The sequence below is a fragment of the Delphinapterus leucas genome, chromosome 15 (assembly GCF_059928025.1).
Source record: "Delphinapterus leucas isolate spDelLeu-1000000601 "Yukka" chromosome 15, BTC_Dleu_Yukka2, whole genome shotgun sequence".
Taxonomy (NCBI): domain Eukaryota; kingdom Metazoa; phylum Chordata; class Mammalia; order Artiodactyla; family Monodontidae; genus Delphinapterus; species Delphinapterus leucas.
In genome coordinates, this window is record NC_143143.1 from 55,449,080 (window position 1) to 55,470,434 (window position 21,355).

A 21,355-nucleotide genomic window follows, 5' to 3' on the forward strand; every position below is an offset into this window, starting at 1 on the left:
CATGGATCCCTTCTGATTCCAATTTCCCAGTCTATCAAGGATACCTCTTGTTCTCCTGCTGGCAGCTCTTCCCTTCCACCCCCCACCCTCCATTTATGTCAATGCTTGGGCTTCTGGGGGAGGGGGACAGGTTGGATGCAGGGACACATTGAAGTTTTGAACCCAGTTGCTTCCCTCTAACTCTTCTCTTTTCTCTGAATCCAGAGCCTTTTATTTAATCTAAAGAAACACTAAACTAAAGCACATTCATCTAAACATCAAATAATTTGTAGTGAATAACCTTTAGTTTAACTTCCAATTGTCGTGAGTTAATAATTTTGGTTTATACCACTGTTCAATGAGATGAGTCTGCCAATCATGCATTTGGATGTTGTGGCAGCAACAAATTGCTGTAAAGGGTTATAAATGCTTGCTCTTGATATCTGCACTTAACTCATCATGGGCCAGTGACAAACAACTCATGGACCAGCCATGGTCCAGAGGCCACATTGAGTAACTTGATACAAAGGCTTGGTCACCTCCACATATGCTTTTCTAAATCTGGTAGACATTTGAAATTAAAAATTCCAAGGACTTGGGGACTTCCCTGGTGGCACAATGGTTAAGAATCCACCTGCCAATGCAGGGGACACAGGTTTGATCCCTGGTCCAGGAAGATCCCACATGCTGTGGAGCAACTAAGCCTGGGCACCACAACTACTGAGCCTGTGCTCTAGAGCCCGGGAGCCACAACTACTGAGCCCATGTGCCACAACTTCTGAAGCCCGTGTGCCTAGAGCCCATACTCTGCAACAAGAGAAGCCACCGCAATGAGAAGCCCACGCACTGCAACGAAGAGCAGCCCCTGCTCACCGCAACTAGAGAAAGTCCGCGCAGCAAGGAAGACCCAACTCAGCCAAAAATAAATAAATAAATATTTTAAAAAAAGAATGTAGTTGTGGAACGGAGAAGAGCAAAATGTGGTGTCGAGAGGGACAGTCAAGAGCAAGGGGGACGAGGGAGCCCTTTTCCAGTTTCCCTCACCTTGGTGCATCAACCCCACAAGGAGGCTGGAACTGTGCAACTCAGATTGGGGCTTGAACCCATGGTCTTTTGATTGAGACCACGCACCTGGTCTCAGGACTTAATGAAGCTCAGGTTCTTGATGTCTAGTTGCAGAAAGAATTCAGTGAGAGACAAAATGATAGGTAAGAAGTGGATTTATTTAGAGAGAAACACACTCCATAGAGTGTGGGCCACCTCAGAAAGCGAGAGAGGTACTAGGGTATGGGGTTGTCAGTTTTTATAGCGGTGGGTAATTTCATAGGCTAATGAGTGAGAGGAGTATTCCAGCTATTTTGGGGAAGGGATGGGGATTTCCAGAAATTGGGCCACCGCCCATTTGTTGACATTTTATGGTCGGCCTTGGAACAGTCCTGGCGCCTGTGGGTGTGTCATTTAGCATGCTGATGTGTTACAAGGAGTGTTTACTGAGGCTTAAGTTCTAGTGGAAGTCTCGTCCGCCATCTTGGACCTAGTTGGTTCTAACCATTTATGTCATGTCCCAAGGCTATGTCATTCTTTTAAAGGTTGTTCCCTGACCTCTTCGCTCCTGTTTCAGAACTAGATCTTTAGGAAGCTCCAGCTCATGCTCTTACAGCCTCATGACCAGCAAAGTAAAAGGCTCTTCCCTGCCAGCTTCAGGTAGAAAAATCCCAGAGAGTGTTCTGCTTGGCCAGTGTGGATCATGTCTCCATCCCTGCAACCATCACCATGGACAGGAAAATGGGGTTTTGCAAACTCCCCAAGAACTACATAGTTAGAAAGTAGGGAAGCATTTCCAAAATGACAGTGGAGCTGTTCTGGCCAGACAAAACAATAAATGGTAACTGCACCTGTGAGAATATAGGCTTGGCTGCAAGTGACAGAGACCAAAAATAATACCACCTTAAACAGATAGAAATGTTTTTTTTTCTCTCATAAAAAGGTCCAAGATGGTATAACATCTCAGCTTTATCATGTTGCCAGAAGCTCTGGCTCCTTCTCACTTCTTGCTCTGCCCTTCCTGCTCTGTGTTGCTTTTGACCACATGATTCAATATGGCTCCCCAGCCCTCTGCATTCCATCACTGTAGTGGAGGAAGGGGGAAAGAAGAGGAGGAGAGTATATTCCTCTTTATGAGCACAATCCAGCACTGAGTCCCATGGCCACATCTAGCTGCAAAGGAAGTTGGGCAGAGCTGACTTTATTCTTGGCAACCATGTGCCCAACTAAAAATTGTTATTCTGGAAGAAATATTGGGAGACAACTCGTCTCCAAGACTATTTCCAAATATTATATTTATGGGCATTTAGGGAAAAGACTACTGGGATTCAAAAAAATTGGTTGATAGGCCACAGTGAAAAAGGACCAACTTAAAGTAATATTTCTCAGTCACATCTTACAAAATGCTTCTTCTAAGGCATGCTAATAGGTGTGACAGGGAATCAGAGTTCCATGATCAAATTCATTTGGGAAATGCTGGGCTAAATGCTAGGGGTTTTTGTTGTTGTTGTTGTTTTAATCACATGACTTCTGTGATGCCCTCATGGACACTATGACACACCCGGGAGGACACAGATTGCATTCACACTTACTGACATCTCCAGGAGGAGTGTTTTCAGGAAACCAGTTGGAAAATATTATCTTCAAAAAGGGTCATCTTTTTCTCCGGCTCTCTAATTGATATTTTTCCATTGTAACTCCTACATTAACAAAGATAACTACTATACGTATGGTCATTTTTCAGTTTGTTTCTACTAAAACTCTTGTGTAGGCCCCAAACTGGGTCAGCTTTGGAGAGGTGGAGAGATCTGTGCACACAGTCCTAAAGGTAGGGAGGAAAGAGCATCTACCTCAATGGGGTGCTGACCAGATTGATTTGACTGAAGTCAAGTACATGCAGAGTGGGTTAGTGTCAGATGATGGCAGGCTAGGAAAATAATTAGACTATCCAGCAGGCACTGAGGAGTCCTTGAAGGTTTTTGATCAGGGAAGTGGTATAAGTGTATTTGTATTTTAGCAAGATTATTTCATGGTAGTAGGTGTGACAAACTGGAGATGGAAAGCGGATGTACAAAGTAAATGAAAGTCACTTTTGTAGCCAACCAAGTTCACATGGTACCAGGCCCAAATGTTTCTCTGTACCCTCTAGCAGATTTGGCAGGTTAGGAGGGACCTTGAAGACAGGGCAGTGCAATTCAGCAGGTAGAGCCACAGCCCCTTAAGAATGTCCTCAGATGATAAGATTCTATCTTCTGGAATTAAGGTGACCCCAGGTCTGCAGTTCGGCACGTCTAGGTACTGTTTCTCCCACTGTTTCTTAGCCTCAGCTCCATTCACAGCTCTGTCTCTGTGGGCATCCGTATTATTGACATCCCTGACCCTGATTCCTGGGCCTTGGGAGAGGTTAAGCTGCCCTTGAGAGTATCACAAAGGTCCACAAGCATGGGTGGTCCAAGGGCTATTCTGGGCATGTAGATGGTCCCAACACAGACCACAGAAGGCCAAGGTCTGCTGGCTTTGTGCAGCCCAAATGTAGGCCAGTCAAACCCCCTAAAATGGGGGAACAGGAGCATGAATGAGTCAAAGCTTTCTTGTGCTTACTTTTTGGCATGGTTTCCTACAGAAGGACTCAGAAAACCTTCACGTGGCCAGAGTCTGCCCATCACCATGCTAAAGTTGCTCCAGTGAACTTAGAGGCCAAACTTAGTGAATCCTGGGTCTTGAGACACATAAGACGCAGCATCAAGGCAGGCCACGGCTCCTTCTTGGGTGAGCCAGATTTTAAAATTTCAATGTTTAATTTTCTTTCTTATTTTTCCCTTTTGCTTTTAAATTGTTATTGAAGAATAATGTAACATTAAAAAATTATACATAAAAATAATTACCCTCAGGGAATTCCCCGGCAGTCCAATGATTAGGACTCAGTGCTTTCACTGCCAAGGGCCCAGGTTCAATCCCTGGTTGGGAAACTAAGATTCTGCAAGCTGCGCAGTGCAGCTGAAAAAAAAAAAGAAAAATTACCCTCAACCCTTTCCCTTAACACAATCCCACATGTTTCGTATTTGATTCCAGTTTTTGTCACTGGAACATATTTTTGTACATAATTGTATTCATAGCACACATGCTATTCTGTACCATTTTTTAAACTTAGCATTAATTAATTTTCAGGTTGCTTGAAAAGATAACCTAACAACAGTAAAAAAAAAAAAAAAACTTTTAGAAATACTTTTAAAATTACCAGTCCTCTTAACCTTCTATCCCAGTCTTGTTTCCAGTTCCCAATCTGGAGAACCGTTAAAATACAGAGGTTGTCTGGGTAGGCCTGATCAAATCCCACAGGCCCTTTAAAAAGCAGCAGAAGAAGGCAGAAGAAAAAAAGATTCTTCTCATAAGAATGACTTTACATGTCATTCCTGGTTTGAAGACCATGGGGACCACATGAGAAAAATGTGAGTGACATTAAAGAACTGAGAGTCAGCAGCCAGTGAGGAACAAGTCCTCAGCCCTCTAACAACGAGAAATGGAATTCTGCCCACACCCGAAGGAGCTTGGAAGTAGATTCTGCCCCAGTAGAACCTCCAGAGAGGAATGTAGACCTGCCCACACTTCAATTTCAACCTTGTGAGACCCTGAGCTGAAGAACCAGCCAAATCTGCCCAGATGCCTGATCTATAGAGAAGTGTAAGATAATAAAGAGGTGTTGTTTTAAGCTGTTAAGTTTATGGTAATTTTTATGCAGCAACAGGCAACTAACACAATGCCTCTTCTCAACCATTTTAGTTCTCATATATGGTTAGTAATAATTTTTGATGCTTCATATTTCAAATCCGTCTGCAAAGGATGAGAATTGTTTACAATAAGGTGAATCCATTTTATCATGGACCTATTTGTGTGTTATCATTAATTAAACGATGTGCCACAGATTCTGAAAGCAATGCGTATGTAAAAAAAGCCTTTTTGGATCAGGAATACCCACAAAGAATCATTACTATACTCCTGAAACAGCTTGGTTGAAAACTGGATATTTATCATAGACAGTCATTTTTCAGTAGAAAAATTTCACAGAAATTTCACAGAAATAAAACATAACTAGGTACATTATTAGCTTACATAATTAGGACATAGCTTTAAAAATTTCCCCTTTTTCCTGATGCTGGAAGCCCTCTATTTGCCTCGACACCCTAACTAGATGGGAGATAACTAAATGTGTCTGCTAGTCGGAAGCCTTTCCTACAAAGTGTTTTATACTTTTTCTGTATCTTTAGTCTTTTCTTAAAAAAAAAACAACTTCCTTTTTGGATAAATGATGCAAGTTCATTTTACAAAAAACAGAATATATTAGATGAGCAAAAGGGAAAAACATTTACCTGCAATTTCACCATATGTAGGGAAATAAACTCTCATATATATAACACTTCTTAATATTTTTCTGTGTATCTCTCTCTCTACATGCACATATTGGTATCTATATTCATCTTGATATATATGTATATATATATATATATACACACACATATATATATAATTGCTATAATTATGAATCTATACATTCTTACATGTATATTCAGGTCCCAGTCTTTCTCCAGCTCCCCATCTCCACACCCGTTTCTGCATCTGTCTGTGTACTTGTGTGTTCTTGACTTGCTCCTGCCCTGCATTAAGCCACACATAGTCTAGTGATCCATACTTCCTGAGCTGAGACATTCCCTAATGACTGGAGTCAAATATATTCCCACTTCCAAATTTTACCATCCAAGTTTTACCGGGCATCTACAGATGTGATCTTCTGATTTTTGAGTACCTCCTGACCACCACTCCATTGCCATTCACCTGGAAACAAGACATTGTCAGCTCCTAACAAATAAGAAAGAACAAAAAAACAAACAAAAAATCCCATACATCTTCTGAGAAGTCTATTTCTTTTCCTCTGCCACACTTGCTCCAGAGCAACCAGCAACAATAGTAACAAACAAACAAAACCTGCCAGGTATTTGCCCAAGAGGAGTAAAATCCTTTTATGCAAATATTTGTTAAGTCTTCTCCCACTCAATAATTAAATACTGCTTTCCACTTCTACCTGGATGAATGGAGCCAATGTGGTGGAAGAGTACCACCTGTCACCTGCCACAGCCCTTAGCGCTAGGGCACCTGGAACAGGGGTATGGAAGAGTAGGTGCTGGGCTGTGCTTTCTCGCCAGTCAGATGCCTGGGTAATCAAGACAACTTCTTCAGGGTTCTCTTCCTTAGATTTCCTTCTTTCCCTGTATCACTTCCCCACTTCTTCCTGGAATCACTTCCAGACAAACTACACATACCCAGAACCTACTTTTGTAGGAACTCAAACTAAGACTGGCTGGAGGTCAATGGGAGCACCTAGAAGCTTTAAACAGGGGTTCAGATATGTGTGAGTTGGCAGCTGGGGACCCTAGAAATCAGGAGATGGTAAACAAAGAGGTCAGTCAGGAGATGAAGACGCTCATGTCCGAGAGGGGTGACGAAAGCCAACCCAAGTCAGTGATGTTCTGTCTGATCCCAGAAACACTCAAGGTGTAAATTTCATGAATCACAGGTGTGTGTAACTCTGGAAGGATGTTCTTTGGTTATGTTTGGGGTTTTGACATATTTGTTTTTGAACACATGCTCTTTTCCTCTGCTTCCCAGTCTTGCCTTTTCTGGAATGCTCCAGAACTCTAGGAGGACAGAGCAGCATTTCACATCCTCCATCAGGAAAGGCAGCATCCTCCAAGGAAGAATGACTCCACCCTGACTGGCCAGCATAGTGACCCAAGGGCAGTCCCAGCCCAGTCCATAAGGAGGCCTGCCACGTTGGCAATGATGTGTCACCTACTTGGTTTACTGGCCATAACTAGCCTGACCATGACTTAGCAAAGCTGTGAAGTTTCCCCGTCTGGGCCAGTGTGGGTGTGTAGGCAGAATAGAGCAGGGGGTGAGGGCAGAGGCCTGGGCAGAATGCCAAACCTGGGAAATTTTGTGGGCTACAACATGGCGGCCTCTTGCTACCCTTACTCAGTTTTGCTCTTGCTTCTCTGATCCTCACAGGGATGGGGTTTCCAGTGCAGCCCAGCCCCCATCATGGTATTGCCTATCCCCAGTGCAACTCCAAGCTGACCTACAGTTGTAGTGTCGGCATGCCAGGGGCATGACCTGCACCTGAACAACCAGTGAGTCACAGCCTATGTGGTCCAGTCTGTGGGCTGGTCACTTCCTGTCCTACATTCTGGAGCCCTGCCCCAGAGTTCAGTCATTAGGCCCTGGTTTTAACCCAGTTATTCCAAAAGTATCCCCGTGTGAGTCCAGGGAGCCTGAGAAGCTGGTGGCAGTAAGGGGTCTCTGCTCTGGCCGCCTGGCCTCCTCTAGGCCCAGGCAAACAGGCCATACCAACTGCCTGTCCCCAGCCTGCTAGTCTCTAGGAGATCATCAGAGCAACTTTGCTGCCCATAACAACTTTGCTGCTTGTCAGGAGCAATGTCTGGTCCACCTCTCAGACCACATGTCTGGTCCACCTCTCAGGCATCTGAGCCTGAGATGTTCCTTTCTTTAGCAACATAGGTCATGCCATTCATGAATAATTCCGCTTTGTTACGAAGTTACTCCTTACAATGAAGCCAAACCTGCTTTCCTATATTTTCCATCATTTCATATGTTTATTGTATATTTGTATTTCATTCACAAAATATCATAACTTTTGTTCAAATTTTTAAAGTTATTGTTATAAAGTTGTGTCAATTTTTTTTTAATTTATTTTTTTATTATTATTTTTTTTATCTATTCATACCTGACCAGGGATTGAACCCATGCCCCCTGCAGAGGGAGCACAGCACCAAGTCTTAACCACTGGACTGCCAGGGAAGTCCCAATAATTTGTTCTTAATTAACATTTTTCAAATGTTATTTTTGTTTTTTCCTTTTTTTCTTGGATAATACTTTTCAAACATGTCTATTTTATTGTTTTTCTTCCAAACAATTAGTACTTAGTTTTATTTAGGGGTTTCATTTGTCTTCATTGTATTCATTTCTGCTTTTTAAAAACATCTTTTTTTTCCCTGCTGTGTTTACAGTTTTTTTTTTTTCTGAAATTTTTGGCTGTGTTGGGTCTTTGTTGCTGTGTGTGGGATTTCTCTAGTTGCGGTGAATGGGACCTACTCTTTTTCTTGGGGGGGGCTTTATTTTATTTTATTATTTTTTTTTTTTAACATCTTTATTGGGGTATAATTGCTTTACAATGGTGTGTTAGTTTCTGCTTTATAACAAAGTGAATCAAAGTTCTACATATACATATGTTCCCATATCTAGTCCCTCTTGCGTCTCCCTCCCTCCCACCCTCCCTATCCCACCCCTCCAGGTGGTCACAAAGCACCGAGCTGATCTCCCTGTGCTATGCGGCTGCTTCCCACTAGCTATCTACCTTACGTTTGGTGGTGTATGTATGTCCATGCCTCTCTCTCGCTTTGTCACAGCTCACCCTTCCCCCTCCCCATATCCTCAAGTCCGTTCTTTAGTAGGTCTGTGTCTTTATTCCTGTCTTACCCCTAGGTTCTTCATGACATTGTTTTCCCTTAAATTCCATATATATGTGTTAGCATACGGCATTTGTCTTTCTCTTTCTCACTTCACTTTGCATGAGAGACTCTAGGTCTATCCACCTCATTACAAATATCTCAATTTCGTTTCTTTTTATGGCTGAGTAATATTCCATTGTATATATGTGCCACATCTTCTTTATCCATTCATCTGATGATGGACACTTAGGTTGTTTCCATCTCCTGGCTATTGTAAAAAGAGCTGCAATGAACATTTTGGTACATGACTCTTTTTGAATTATGGTTTTCTCAGGGTATATGCCCAGTAGTGGGATTGCTGCACCATATGGTAGTTCTATTTGTAGTTTTTTTTAAGGAACCTCCATACTGTTCTCCATAGTGGCTGTACCAATTCACATTTCCACCAGCAGTGCTCCCTTTTCTCCACACCCTCTCCAGCATTTATTGTTTCTAGATTTTTTGATGATGGCCATTCTGACTGGTGTGAGATGATATCTCATTGTAGTTTTGATTTGCATTTCTCTAATGACTAATGATGTTGAGCATTCTTTCATGTGTTTGTTGGCAGTCTGTATATCTTCTTTGGAGAAATGTCTATTTAGGTCTTCTGCCCATTTTTGGATTGGGTTGTTTGATTTTTTGTTATTGAGCTGCATGAGCTGCTTATAAATTTAGGAGATTAGTCCTTTGTCAGTTGCTTCATTTGCAAATATTTTCTCCCATTCTGAGGGTTGTCTTTTGGTCTTGTTTATGGTTTCCTTTGCTGTGCAAAAGCTTTGAAGTTTGATTAGGTCCCATTTGTTTATTTTTGTTTTTATTTCCATTTCTCTAGGAGGTGGGTTAAAAAGGATCTTGCTGTGATTTATGTCATAGAGTGTTCTGCCTATGTTTTCCTCTAAGAGTTTGATAGTTTCTGGCCTTACATTTAGGTCTTTAATCCACTTTGAGCTTATTTTTGTGTATGGTGTTAGGGAGTGATCTAATCTCATACTTTTTTTTTTTTTAATCTCATACTTTTACATGTACCTGCCCAGTTTTCCCAGCACTACTTATTGAAGAGGCTGTCCTTTCTACACTGTACATTCCTGCCACTTTTATCAAAGATAAGGTGACCATATGTGCGTGGGTTTATCTCTGGGCTTTCTATCCTGTTCCATTGATCTATATGTCTGTTTTTGTGCCAGTACCATACTCTCTTGATTACTGTAGCTTTGTAGTACAGTCTATAGTCAGGGAGCCTGATTCCTCCAGCTCCGTTTTTCGTTCTCAAGATTGCTTTGGCTATTCTGGGTCTTTTGTGTTTCCACGCATATTGTGAAAACATTTGTTCTAGTTCTGTGAAAAATGCCAGTGGTAGTTTGATAGGGATTGCATTGAATCTGTAGATTGCTTTGGGTACTAGAGTCATTTTCACAGTGTTGATTCTTCCAATCCAAGAACATGGTATATCTCTCCATCTATTTGTATCATCTTTAATTTCTTTCATCAGTGTCTTATAGTTTTCTGCATACAGGTCTTTTGTCTCGTTAGGTAGGCTTATTCCTAGATATTTTATTCTTTTTGTTGCAATGGTAAATGGGAGTGTTTTCTTGATTTCACTTTCAGATTTTTCATCATTAGTGTGTAGGAATGCCAGAGATTTCTGTGCATTAACTTTGTATCCTGCTACTTTACCAAATTCATTGATTAGCTCTAGTAGTTTTCTGGTAGCATCTTTAGGATACTCTACGTATAGTATCATGTCATCTGTAAACAGTGACAGTTTTACTTCTTCTTTTCCGATTTGGATTCCTTTTATTTCCTTTTATTCTGTGATTGCTGTGGCTAAAACTTCCAAAACTATATTGAATAAGAGTGGTGAGAGTGGGCAACCTTGTCTTCTTCCTGATCTTAGTGGAAATGCTTTCAGTTTTTCACCATTTAGGACGATGTTGGCTGTGGGTTTGTCATATATGGCCTTTATTATGTTGAGGAAAGTTCCCTCTATGCCTACTTTCTGGAGGGTTTTTATCATAAATGGGTGTTGGATTTTGTTGAAAGCTTTCTCTGCATCTATTCAGATGATCATATGGTTGTTCTCCTTCAATTTGTTTATATGGTGTATCACAGTGATTGATTTGCGTATATTGAAGAATCCTTGCGTTCATGTAATAAACCCCACTTGATCATGGTGTATAATCCTTTTAATGTGCTGTTGGATTCTGTTTGCTAATATTTTATTGAGGATTTTTGCATCTATGTTTATCAGTGATATTGGCCTGTAGTTTTCTTTCTTTGTGACATCTTTTTCTGGTTTTGTTACCAGGGTGATGGTGGGCTTGTAGAATGAGTTTGGGAGTGTTCCCCCCTCTGCTTAATTTTGGAAGAGTTTGAGAAGGATAAGTGTTAGCTCTTTTCTAAATGTTTGATAGAGTTCGCCTGTGAAGCCATCTGGTCCTGGGCTTTTGTTTTTTGGAAGACTTTTAATCACAGTTTCAATTTCAGTGCTTGTGATTGGTCTGTTTATATTTTCTATTTCTTCCTGATTCAGTCTTGTCAAGTTGTGCATTTCTAAGAGTTTGTCCATTTCTTCCAGGTTGTCCATTTTATTGGCATAGAGTTGCTTGTAGTAATCTCTCATGATCTTTTGTATTTCTGCAGTGTCAGTTGTTACTTCTCCTTTTTCATTTTTAATTCTATTGATTTGAGTCTTCTCCCTTTTTTTCTTGATGAGTCTGGCTAATGGTTTATCAATTTTGTTTATCTTCTCAAAGAACCAGCTTTTAGTTTTATTGATCTTTGCTATCGTTTCCTTCATTTCTTTTTCATTTATTTCTGATCTGATCTTTATGATTTCTTTCTTTCTGCTAACTTTGGGTTTTTTTGTTCTTCTTTCTCTAGTTGCTTTAGGTACAAGGTTAGGTTGTTTATTCAAGATGTTTCCTGTTTCTTAAGGTAGGATTGTATTGCTATAAACTTCCCTCTTAGAATTGATTTTTCTGCATCCCATAGGTTTTGGGTCATCGTGTCTCCTTTGTCATTTGTTTCTAGGTATATGTTGATTTCCTCATTGATTTCTTCAGTGATCACTTCATTATTAAGTAGTGAATTGTTTAGCTTCCCTGTGTTTGTATTTTTTACAGATCTTTTCCTGTAATTGATATATAGTCTCATAGTGTTGTGGTCGGAAAGGATGCTTGATACAATTTCAATTTTCTTAAATTTACCAAAGCTTGATTTGTGACCCAAGATATGATCTATCCTGGAGAATGTTCCATGAGCACTTGAGAAAAATGTGTATTCTGTTGTTTTTCGATGGAATGTCCTATAAACATCAATTAAGCCCATCTTGTTTCATGTATCATTTAAAGCTTGTGTTTCCTTATTTATTTTCATTTTGGATGATCTATGCATTGGTGAAAGTTGGGTGTTAAAGTCCTCTACTATGAATGTGTTACTGTCGATTTCCCCTTTTATGGCTGTCAGTATTTGCCTTATGTATTGAGGTGCCCCTATGTTGGGTGCATAAATATTTAGAATTGTTATATCTTCTTCTTGGATCAATCCCTTCATCATGATGTAGTGTCCTTCTTTGTCTCTTCTAATAGTCTTTATTTTAAAGTCTATTTTGTCTGATATGAGAATTGCTACTCCAGCTTTCTTTTGGTTTCCGTTTACATGGAATATTTTTTCCATCCCCTCACTTTCAGTCTGTATGTGTCTCTAGGTCTGAAGTGGGTCTCTTGTAGACAGCATATATATGGGTCTTGTTTTTGCATCCATTCAGTGAGTCTGTGTCTTTTGGTGGGAGCATTTAATCCATTTCCATTTAAGGTAATTATTGATATGTATGTTCCTATTCCCAATTTCTAAATTGTTTTGGGTTTGTTATTGTAGGTCTTTTCCTTCTCTTGTGTTTCTTGCCTATAGAAGATCCTTTAGCATTTGTTGTAAAGCTAGTTTGGTGGTGCTGAACTCTCTCAGGTTTTGCTTGTCTGTAAAGGATTTCATTTCTCCATCAAATCTGAATGAGATCGTTGCTGGGTAGAGTGATTTTTGTTGTAGCTTTTTCTCCTTCATCACTTTAAATATGTCCTGCCAGTCCCTTCTGCTTGCAGAGTTTCTGCTGAAAGATCAGCTGTTAACTTTATGGGGATTCCCTTGTGTGTTATTTGTTGTTTTTCCCTTGCTGTTTTAATATGTTTTCTTTGTATTTAATTTATGACAGTTTGATTAATATATGTCTTGGTGTGTTTCTCCTCAGATTTATCCTGTATGGGACTGTCTGTGCTTCCTGGACTTGATTAACTATTTCCTTTCCCATATTAGGGAAGTTTTCAACTATAATCTCTTCAAATATTTTCTCAGTCCCTTTCTTTTTCTCTTCTTCTTCTGGAACCCCTATAATTCGAATGTTGGTGCATTTAATGTTGTCCCAGAGGTCTCTGAGACTGTCCTCAGTTCTTTTCATTCTTTTTTCTTTATTCTTCTCTGCAGTAGTTATTTCCATTATTTTATCTTCTAGGTCACTTATATGTTCTTCTGCCTCAGTTATTCTGCTATTGATCCCTTCTAGAGTATTTTTAATTTCATTTATTGTGTTTTTCATCATTGCTTGTTTTATCTTTAGTTCTTCTAGGTCCTTGTTAAATGTTTCTTGCATTTTCTCTATTCTATTTCTGAGCTTTTGGATCATCTTTGCTATCATTACTCTGAATTCTTTTTCAGGTAGACTGCCTATTTCCTCTTCATTTGTTAGGTCTGGTGGGTTTTAATCTTGCTCCTTCTTCTGCTTTGTGTTTTTTGTCTTCTCATTTTGCTTATCTTACTGTGTTTGGGGTCTCCTTTTTGCAGGCTGCAGGTTCGTAGTTCCCGTTGTTTTGGGTGTCTGTTCCCAGTGGCTAAAGTTGGTTTAGTGGGTTGTGTAGGCTTCCTGGTAGAGGGGACTAGTGCCTGTGTTCTGGTGGATGAGGCTGGATCTTGTCTTTCTGGTGGGCAGGTCCACGTCTGGTGGTGTGTTTTGGAGTGTCTGTGGACTTATTATGATTTTGTGCAACCTCTCTGCTAATGGGTGGGGTTGTGTTCCTGTCTTTCTAGTTGTTTGGCATAGGGTGTCCTGCACTGTAGCTTGCTGGTCGTTGAGTGAAGCTGGGTGTTCGTGTTGAGATCGAGATCTCTGGGAGATTTTCGCTGTTTGACTTTACATAGAGCTGGGAGGTCTCTTGTGGACCAGTGTCCTGAAGTTGGCTCTCCCACCTCAGAGGCACAGCACTGACTCCTGGCTGCAGCACCAAGAGGTTTTCATCCACACAGCTCAGAATAAAAGGGAGAAAAAGTAGAAAGAAAGAGGATAAAATAAAGTAAGGTAAAATAAATTTATTAAAATAAAAAATAATTAAGAAAAAAAAATTTTTAAGTAAAAAAACGGATGGATAGAACCCTAGGACAAATGGTGAAAGCAAAGCTATACAGACAAAATCTCCCACAGAAGCATACACATACACACTCACAAAAAGAGGAGAGGGGGAGAAAATAATAAATCTTGCTCTCAACGTCCACCTCCTCAATTTGGGATGATTAGTTGTCTATTCAGGTATTCCACAGATGCAGGGTACATCAAGTTGATTGTGGAGATTTAATCCGATGTTCCTGAGGCTGCTGGGAGAGATTTCCCTCTGTCTTCTTTGTTCGCACAGCTCCCGGGTTTCACCTTTGGATTTGGCCCCGCCTCTGCGTGTAGGTCGCCGGAGGGCTTCTGTTCTTCGCTCAGACAGGACGGGGTTAAAGGAGCCGCTGATTCGGGGACTCTCGCTCACTCAGGCCGGGGGAGTGAGGGGTACGGAGCGCAGGGCGAGCCTGCGGCAGCAGAGGCCAACATGACGTTACACCAGCCTGAGGCGCGCCGTGCGTTCTACCGGGGGAGTTGTCCCTGGATCCCGGGACCCTGGCAGTGGCGGGCTGCACAGGCTCCCCGGAACGGGGGTGGGGATAGTGGCCTGTGCTCGCACACAGGCTTCTTGGTGCCGGCAGCAGCAGCCTTAGCGTCTCATGGCCGTCTCTGGGGTCCGCGCTTTTGGCTCGCGCTCGTCTCTGGAGCTCCTTTAAGCAGCGTTCTTAATCCCCTCTCCTCGCGCACCAGGAAACAAAGAGGGAAGAAAAAGTCTCTTGCCTCTTCGGCAGGTCCAGACTTTTCCCCGGACTCCCTCCCTGCTAGCCGTGCACTAACCCCTTCAGGCTGTGTTCACGCCGCCAGTCCTCCCCCTGCCCTTCGACCGAAGCCCAAGCCTCAGCTCGCAGCCCCGCCCGCCCCGGCGGGTGAGCAGACAAGCCTCTTGGGCTGGTGAGTGCTGGTCGGCACCGATCCTCTGTGCCGGAATCTCTCCGCTTTGCCCTCCACACCCCGGTTGCTGCGTTCTCCTCCGCGGCTCCGAAGCTCCCCCCTCAGCTACCTGCAGTCTCTGCCCGCGAAGGGGCTTCTAGTGTGTGCAAACTTTCTTCCTTCACGGCTCCCTACCGCTGGTGCAGGTCCCGTCCCTATTATTTTGTCTCTGTTTATTCTTTTTTCTTTTGCCCTACCCAGGTACGTGGGGAGTTTCTTGCCTTTTGGGAGGTCTGAGGTCTTCCGCCAGCGTTCAGTAGATGTTCTGTAGGAGTTGTTCCACGTGTAGATGTATTTCTGATGTATCTGTGGGGAGGAAGGTGATCTCCGCGTGTTACTCTTCCGCCATCTTTCCCCTCTTCCTAGCTATGTCTTTTTCATGGCCCAGACCATAAACTAAAACCCCAAGCCAGTGTTTCCCACACTGTGTTCCATAACATCAGTCCTGTAGATATTAATAGATGATATACAGAAAGAATTCTGTTTGGGGACTGCTGAATTAAACAAAGAGAACTGACTACAATGGGTACCTCAGAGCCTCTGTATTTTCTAGTGCATTAATTGACTTAATATGAGCAGGGGAGAGCATGGTTTTGTGTCCCAACCTAATCTGGAACCCAGCCTTTCTGTGTGACATCAAGGGTAATGTTTCATAACAGACACTGCATGCCACTGCTATTCTCTTTTTTGTTGTTGTTATTAGATGTTTATTTTTACTTTTAAAAATTTAAGCACAGTTAACTTACAGTGTTGTTAGTTTCAAGTGTACAGCAAAATGATTATTATACATACATGGTTTTTTTTGTGTGTGTGTGTGTATGTGTGTGTGTGTTTGCGGTACGCGGGCCTCTCACTGTTGTGGCCTCTCTCGTTGTGGAGCACAGGCTCCGGACGCGCAGGCCCATCGGCCATGGCTCACGGGCCTAGCCACTCCACAGCATGTGGGATCTTCCCGGACTGGGGCACGAACCCGTGTCCCCTGCATCGGCAGGTGGACTCTCAACCACTGTGCCACCAGGGAAGCCCCATACATGTATGTTTATATGCCACTGCTTTTTTCAGATATGCTCCTATGAAGTCTTTTGTTTGTCTTGGTCAAATTTTATTTAGTTCAATGGTTAGAGCCTGTACTTCACTCCACCCTCTCGGTGTGCTTTTATCATGATTCTGCAATCCAGTGTTTCTGCTACCCCTCTAGAATTCTTACTGTAGGCACATCAGATCAGCCTGCCACCTATGTTCTCATGAAGTGCACAGATAAACGCTTTGGAAGAACAGGACCAAGGACAGAGGCTTGCAGTGTGCCTCTGGAATAGGGAGGACACACACATTTCACTGGTATTTTGTAGATGCTGCCTAAGCCAGCACTTCTTATACTTCTTTATGCAGGTGAATTACCTGGGAATATTTCTTAAATGCAGACTCTGATTCAGTAAGTTTGGAGTAGGGTCTGAGATTCTGCATTGCCAACAAGCCCCCAGGTGATGCTAATGCTGCAAGCCCTGGGACTACATTTTGAGTAGTAAGGTATTAGAGCACTGAATTGAGAAGGATTCTAAGGCTACATTTGTGCTCAGTGGGAAAGAGTGCCATGATCAATTAGTAATGTGTGCCATGAACAGGAATGAGTTGTGAATACATGCCATCTTTGTCCTACAGCTCTCTATGTTGAAAATGATTTATTATTTAAGATAGTAGAGAAAATACAAGTCATAACTAAGAACGTTTAGCAAGCATGAAAATGGATGTCTATATATTCTAGATGGCATACATTCCAAGATGTATTTTTATATTTTTAAAAAGGCAAAGTTGGACTTTTCTCTGCCATATTTGCTAGGAAGGCCCATCTCTATCTTTTCTGAAGTGAGTCATTAGGTTTTATCATAGGGATTTTTATCAACTGTTACTATCCAATCAAAGAATTCAAAATAAAATGATGCTGCTATATAACCAAAAAAAAAAAAGGCAAGGTTGGAGAATGAACTTTACACTACTTTCCTATTTGTGTAAAATAATAATATACTCTGACAGTACCAAGAGTTGATAAAGCTATAGAAATTTCTTATACTGCTAGTGAGAATATAAGCAGGTATAACCACTTTGGAGAACTAGCTGGCATTATTATTAAAGTTGAAGGCGTTTGTACTCTATAACCCGGTAATTTCCCTTCTGGGTACACACATGAGAGAAATTCATGCACCTATGCGCCAAGACCCATAGACAAGGATGTTCACAGCAGCATTGCATTTAACAGCCCCAACTGCAGACAACTCAAATGTCTATCAAGAGGACATTAAGATGGAAAAATTAGAAAATTTTTAAATGGAGAAATTGTGATGTTTCTTTTTTGTTGTTTTATTGTTTTGTTTTGTGGTAAATTTCTAAAGAAATACTACATGGTAATAAAAATGACAAAACTACAGCTATGTGAGGATGAATATCACAAACAAAATGTTGATTGAAAGAAACAAGACTCAAAATACAATACAAGACTCAAAGGATTATACAGACTCCATTTTGTAAATTTTGAAAACAGGGAAAATTAAATTATATCACTTAGGGATATATATGAAGGTGCTAAATTTTTTTTTTTTAAGGCAAGGAAATAACTATCACAAAAGTCAGAATCATGGGCACCTAAAAGGATGAGTCAGTTATGACCAGGGAGGGGCACACAGGGAGCTTTGGGAAGGGAACTTCTCATTTCTATTCCTTCACCTGGGTGTTGATGAGTCGTTTTTTTGTTTGTTTGTTTGTTTTTGCGGTACGCGGACCTCTCACTGTTGTGGCCTCTCCCGTTGCGGAGCACAGGCACCGGACACGCAGGCTCAGCGGCCATGGCTCACGGGCCCAGCCGCTCTGCGGCATGTGGTATCCTCCCGGACCGGGGCAGTGTCCCCTGCAACGGCAGGCAGACTCTCAACCACTGCGCCACCAGGGAAGCCCCGATGAGTTTTTTTTTTAGTTAAACTCTACATGCAAGTTTTTTTGTTTCTTGTTTTGCATTTTTCTTTATGCTATATACAACACATGCTATATATAACAAACTCATATTTTTATAAACATGTGTGATTATTTGTAGATAATTTGGAGGGAAGGAGACACAGAAAACTGGTAATCATGATTGCCCTGTAGAGGAGAACTGGGGGTTGGAGTATCCAAGTGACAGGTTGACTTTTCATTTTATTTCTTCAGTTCAGATTGAGGGATTCTTTCTATTAAAAATAGTTAATTAGAAACCAGTATCTCCCATTGCCTACCTCTCCCCCAGCTCCACAAATTAAAAAATAGCACCATTCTACTTATACATAGAGCCTGTGACTGACATTATTCCATTTGCCAATCTCTAATCTCCCTCATATCTGGACATAGGGGAGGATTCCAATTCCCTGTCCCCTTAAAGTTAGGTATGACCATCAACTTGCTCTTGCTAATGAAATAAGGACAAAAGTGACATGTGCCACATCTAGGAAAAAGCAACTAACAATCAGTACGTGTCCTCCATCTTCCTTTCTCTCTGTGGTGGTGACCAGTGGTGTTTCAGATGGGGCAGCCCTGTTAACTTGTTTCCTGAATTGCAATGTACATGTAATGTGAGTGAAAAATAAACTCTAGTTTTGAACCACTTAGATTGTTGTTTGATACTGCAGCTTTACCTAACCTATACTGACTAAAACAGAGCCCTCATTTTTCCAAGCACACAGTTTCATGAAGGCTTGAGCTCTAAGTACTTATTTTCCCTTTGATGACCATACTCAAACATCCATCTTTTAACCTATTCCCTCTAGGAAAAGATTAATGACCATGAGTGATCATAGTGGTTTCTTTAGGTGTCCAAAAGATGAAAGTCAGATCTTGTGAAGTTTAAAGAAAAATCCAAAAGGATGGTCATCTATGGAAAGGACTGTCTTACACATTTCCACATAGGTAGACTCAGGTGAGGGATAGTATGGTTCCTTATGGGGAGGAGAAGAATGGAGGTTAGAAGAGGGACAAAGGATGCTGATGAGGCCTACTCAGTCATGAAAGGATTTTTCTAACCCAGTTCCTCTGCATTTATTTCCCCATAACCCTGAAGACCCTCTTAGTCTGGCCCTGGAGAGAGGATGCAGAACCTGGAGGAGGGCCTACTTGTCAGAATGGGGTATCAGAAATAGGGAAGAGGGGGCATTTCCCAAGAGTGACTGGGCCATGCGTGCTCTCTAATGGAAGGGATATGTGAGTTGAGGACTTAGAAGACTTAAATAACTAAGTGGATCTGAATATCAGCCTCTTCATATATCCCTGTTAAGTTTGCTTTTACTTGTTCAGTCCATCATTCTAGCCCATGGGAATTGCCCTAAAACCTGGTATTATCATCTCATGTAGTAACTATTCCTTCAAGCTTGAGTCATTTACAATTTGATAAACATTTTTTCATTCCAAACCACTGATTAATACGTTAAACAGACAAGGACAGTACAGGCTTCCATGGGGCACTTTTGAAGAGTACTAAGGTAAGACTCCTTTAACAAAGGATCCACACAATTTCTTGATTATGTGCACAAAGGTATCTCAAATTCAGATAGCTTATTACCATACAAAAGTATCGGGAAGTATTGGGATTTGGCTTGTAGCAGGGGATACTATGTAAGGCTATGGGATTTTATCTTTGAGATCCATGAGCATCTTGAAGTATTGTTAAATAAATGATAGTATTGATTAAGCTATAATTACTGCTGGTGACGTGTCTGAAATTCTCTCTTCCTTCTGGGCATGCATACAATTTTTTCCAGCCCTCAGGATTTTAGGAACAACCTTTGGAATGTATCACATAAGGTCTACTAATCACTTGGTACATTGTGTTCTTTATTTCTTTTATCATGTAGTTATATAATAAGATACATCTTATCTTTCAGTCTAGTTGTAGTCATCAGCTTTCAGGAGGGTTCTCATGATAATCACCTCATGGTATTCTTGCCCTTGTGTAGTCTCCTCCCATCTTGAAGCAAGGCTGGCCTGTGTGATCAATAGAATATGACAGAAGTGATGGTGGGTGTCTTCCAAAGCCAGATCAGAAAAGGCAACACAGCTTCTGCCTTGGCCTCTTACATTGCTTGCTCTGGGAGAAGCCAGCCTCCATGCCACAAGACCATTCAGCAACTTCATGGAGAAACCCATAAGGAGAGGAACCAACTTGCCAGCCATGAGAGAGCCCTGGCCAAGCCTCCTGGTCACTGCAGTCCTGGCTGACATCTGTGACCTCAAAAGAGATCCTGAGTCAGGAACACTAAGCCAAACAACTCCCAAATCCCTGCATGGCAGAAACCATGGGAGATGAAATTTATCACTTCAGCCACTAAATTTAGAGTATTTGTTACACAGTGATAGTAACTAATGTACAAGTCCTTGAGCTCATGGCATTAATCAATATCCTTAAGGTTGAAGATTTGGCAGGGGATAGTGTAGCAAACAGATGGAAAGTTAGGTTAGGGACAAGCCCTGCTTACCAGACTTACCAAAAACATTCTCCCAGAAGCTTTTCTGGCTAAATCCCAGGACTTCCTACCATATGTGTGTGGGAAATCAGGTTCTTTCTGCCCCTAAAACATGTTTACTTCAATTCATGAGAAATTTAGTGAACACCTGCTATGTGGCATGTCCTGTGTGAGATTCTGGGGGTCCAAGAACAAGTCATGCTGCTTTTCCTCCAAAAGTCCACATTTTAGCTGAAAAGGCAGCCTCGCATACAACTAATAAGTGGGTAGTGAAACAGCAGTTCCTGCCATGCTGTGATAATGGGGCTGGAGGGCTTGGACCAGAATGGGGGCACACAGGTGGTGAGGCCTTGAGAAAAAGCAATGTCTTCCCAGATGAAGTGGGAATGCAAGGGCAGGAAACAAGCATTCATTCTAGGCAGAGAGGACAGGCAATGTGAATTAACAACCATCTGATGAGTCCAGGGGACTGGAAGGTTGAGAAGGAGCCAGTCTGGGAAGGGCCTTGAAAGCCATGCTAAGGAATATGGACTGTCTCCTGTAAGCAAAGAAGGGTAAGTGATGCAGGATGGTATTAGGAGCAATCTGGGTGAGTATTAAAAGGTTTCAAGCTGGACCAAAGTCAATCCTAATAGTTTTATAAAAAGGCACCATACACTTCTGTACTTTAATTGAAGCCAAGAAGAATTAATAGGGACTCCCCTGGTGGCTCAATGGTTAAGAATCCCCCTACCAAAGCAGGGGACACAGGTACAAGCCCTGGTCCAGGAAGATCCCACATGCCCCGGAGCAACTAAGCCCATGTGCCACAACTACTGAGCCTGCACTCTAGAGCCCAGAGGCATAACTACTGAGGCTTCGTGACACAGCTACTGAATCCTGCACACCTAGAGCCCATGCTCCGGAACAAGAGAAGCCACTGCAATGAGAAGCCC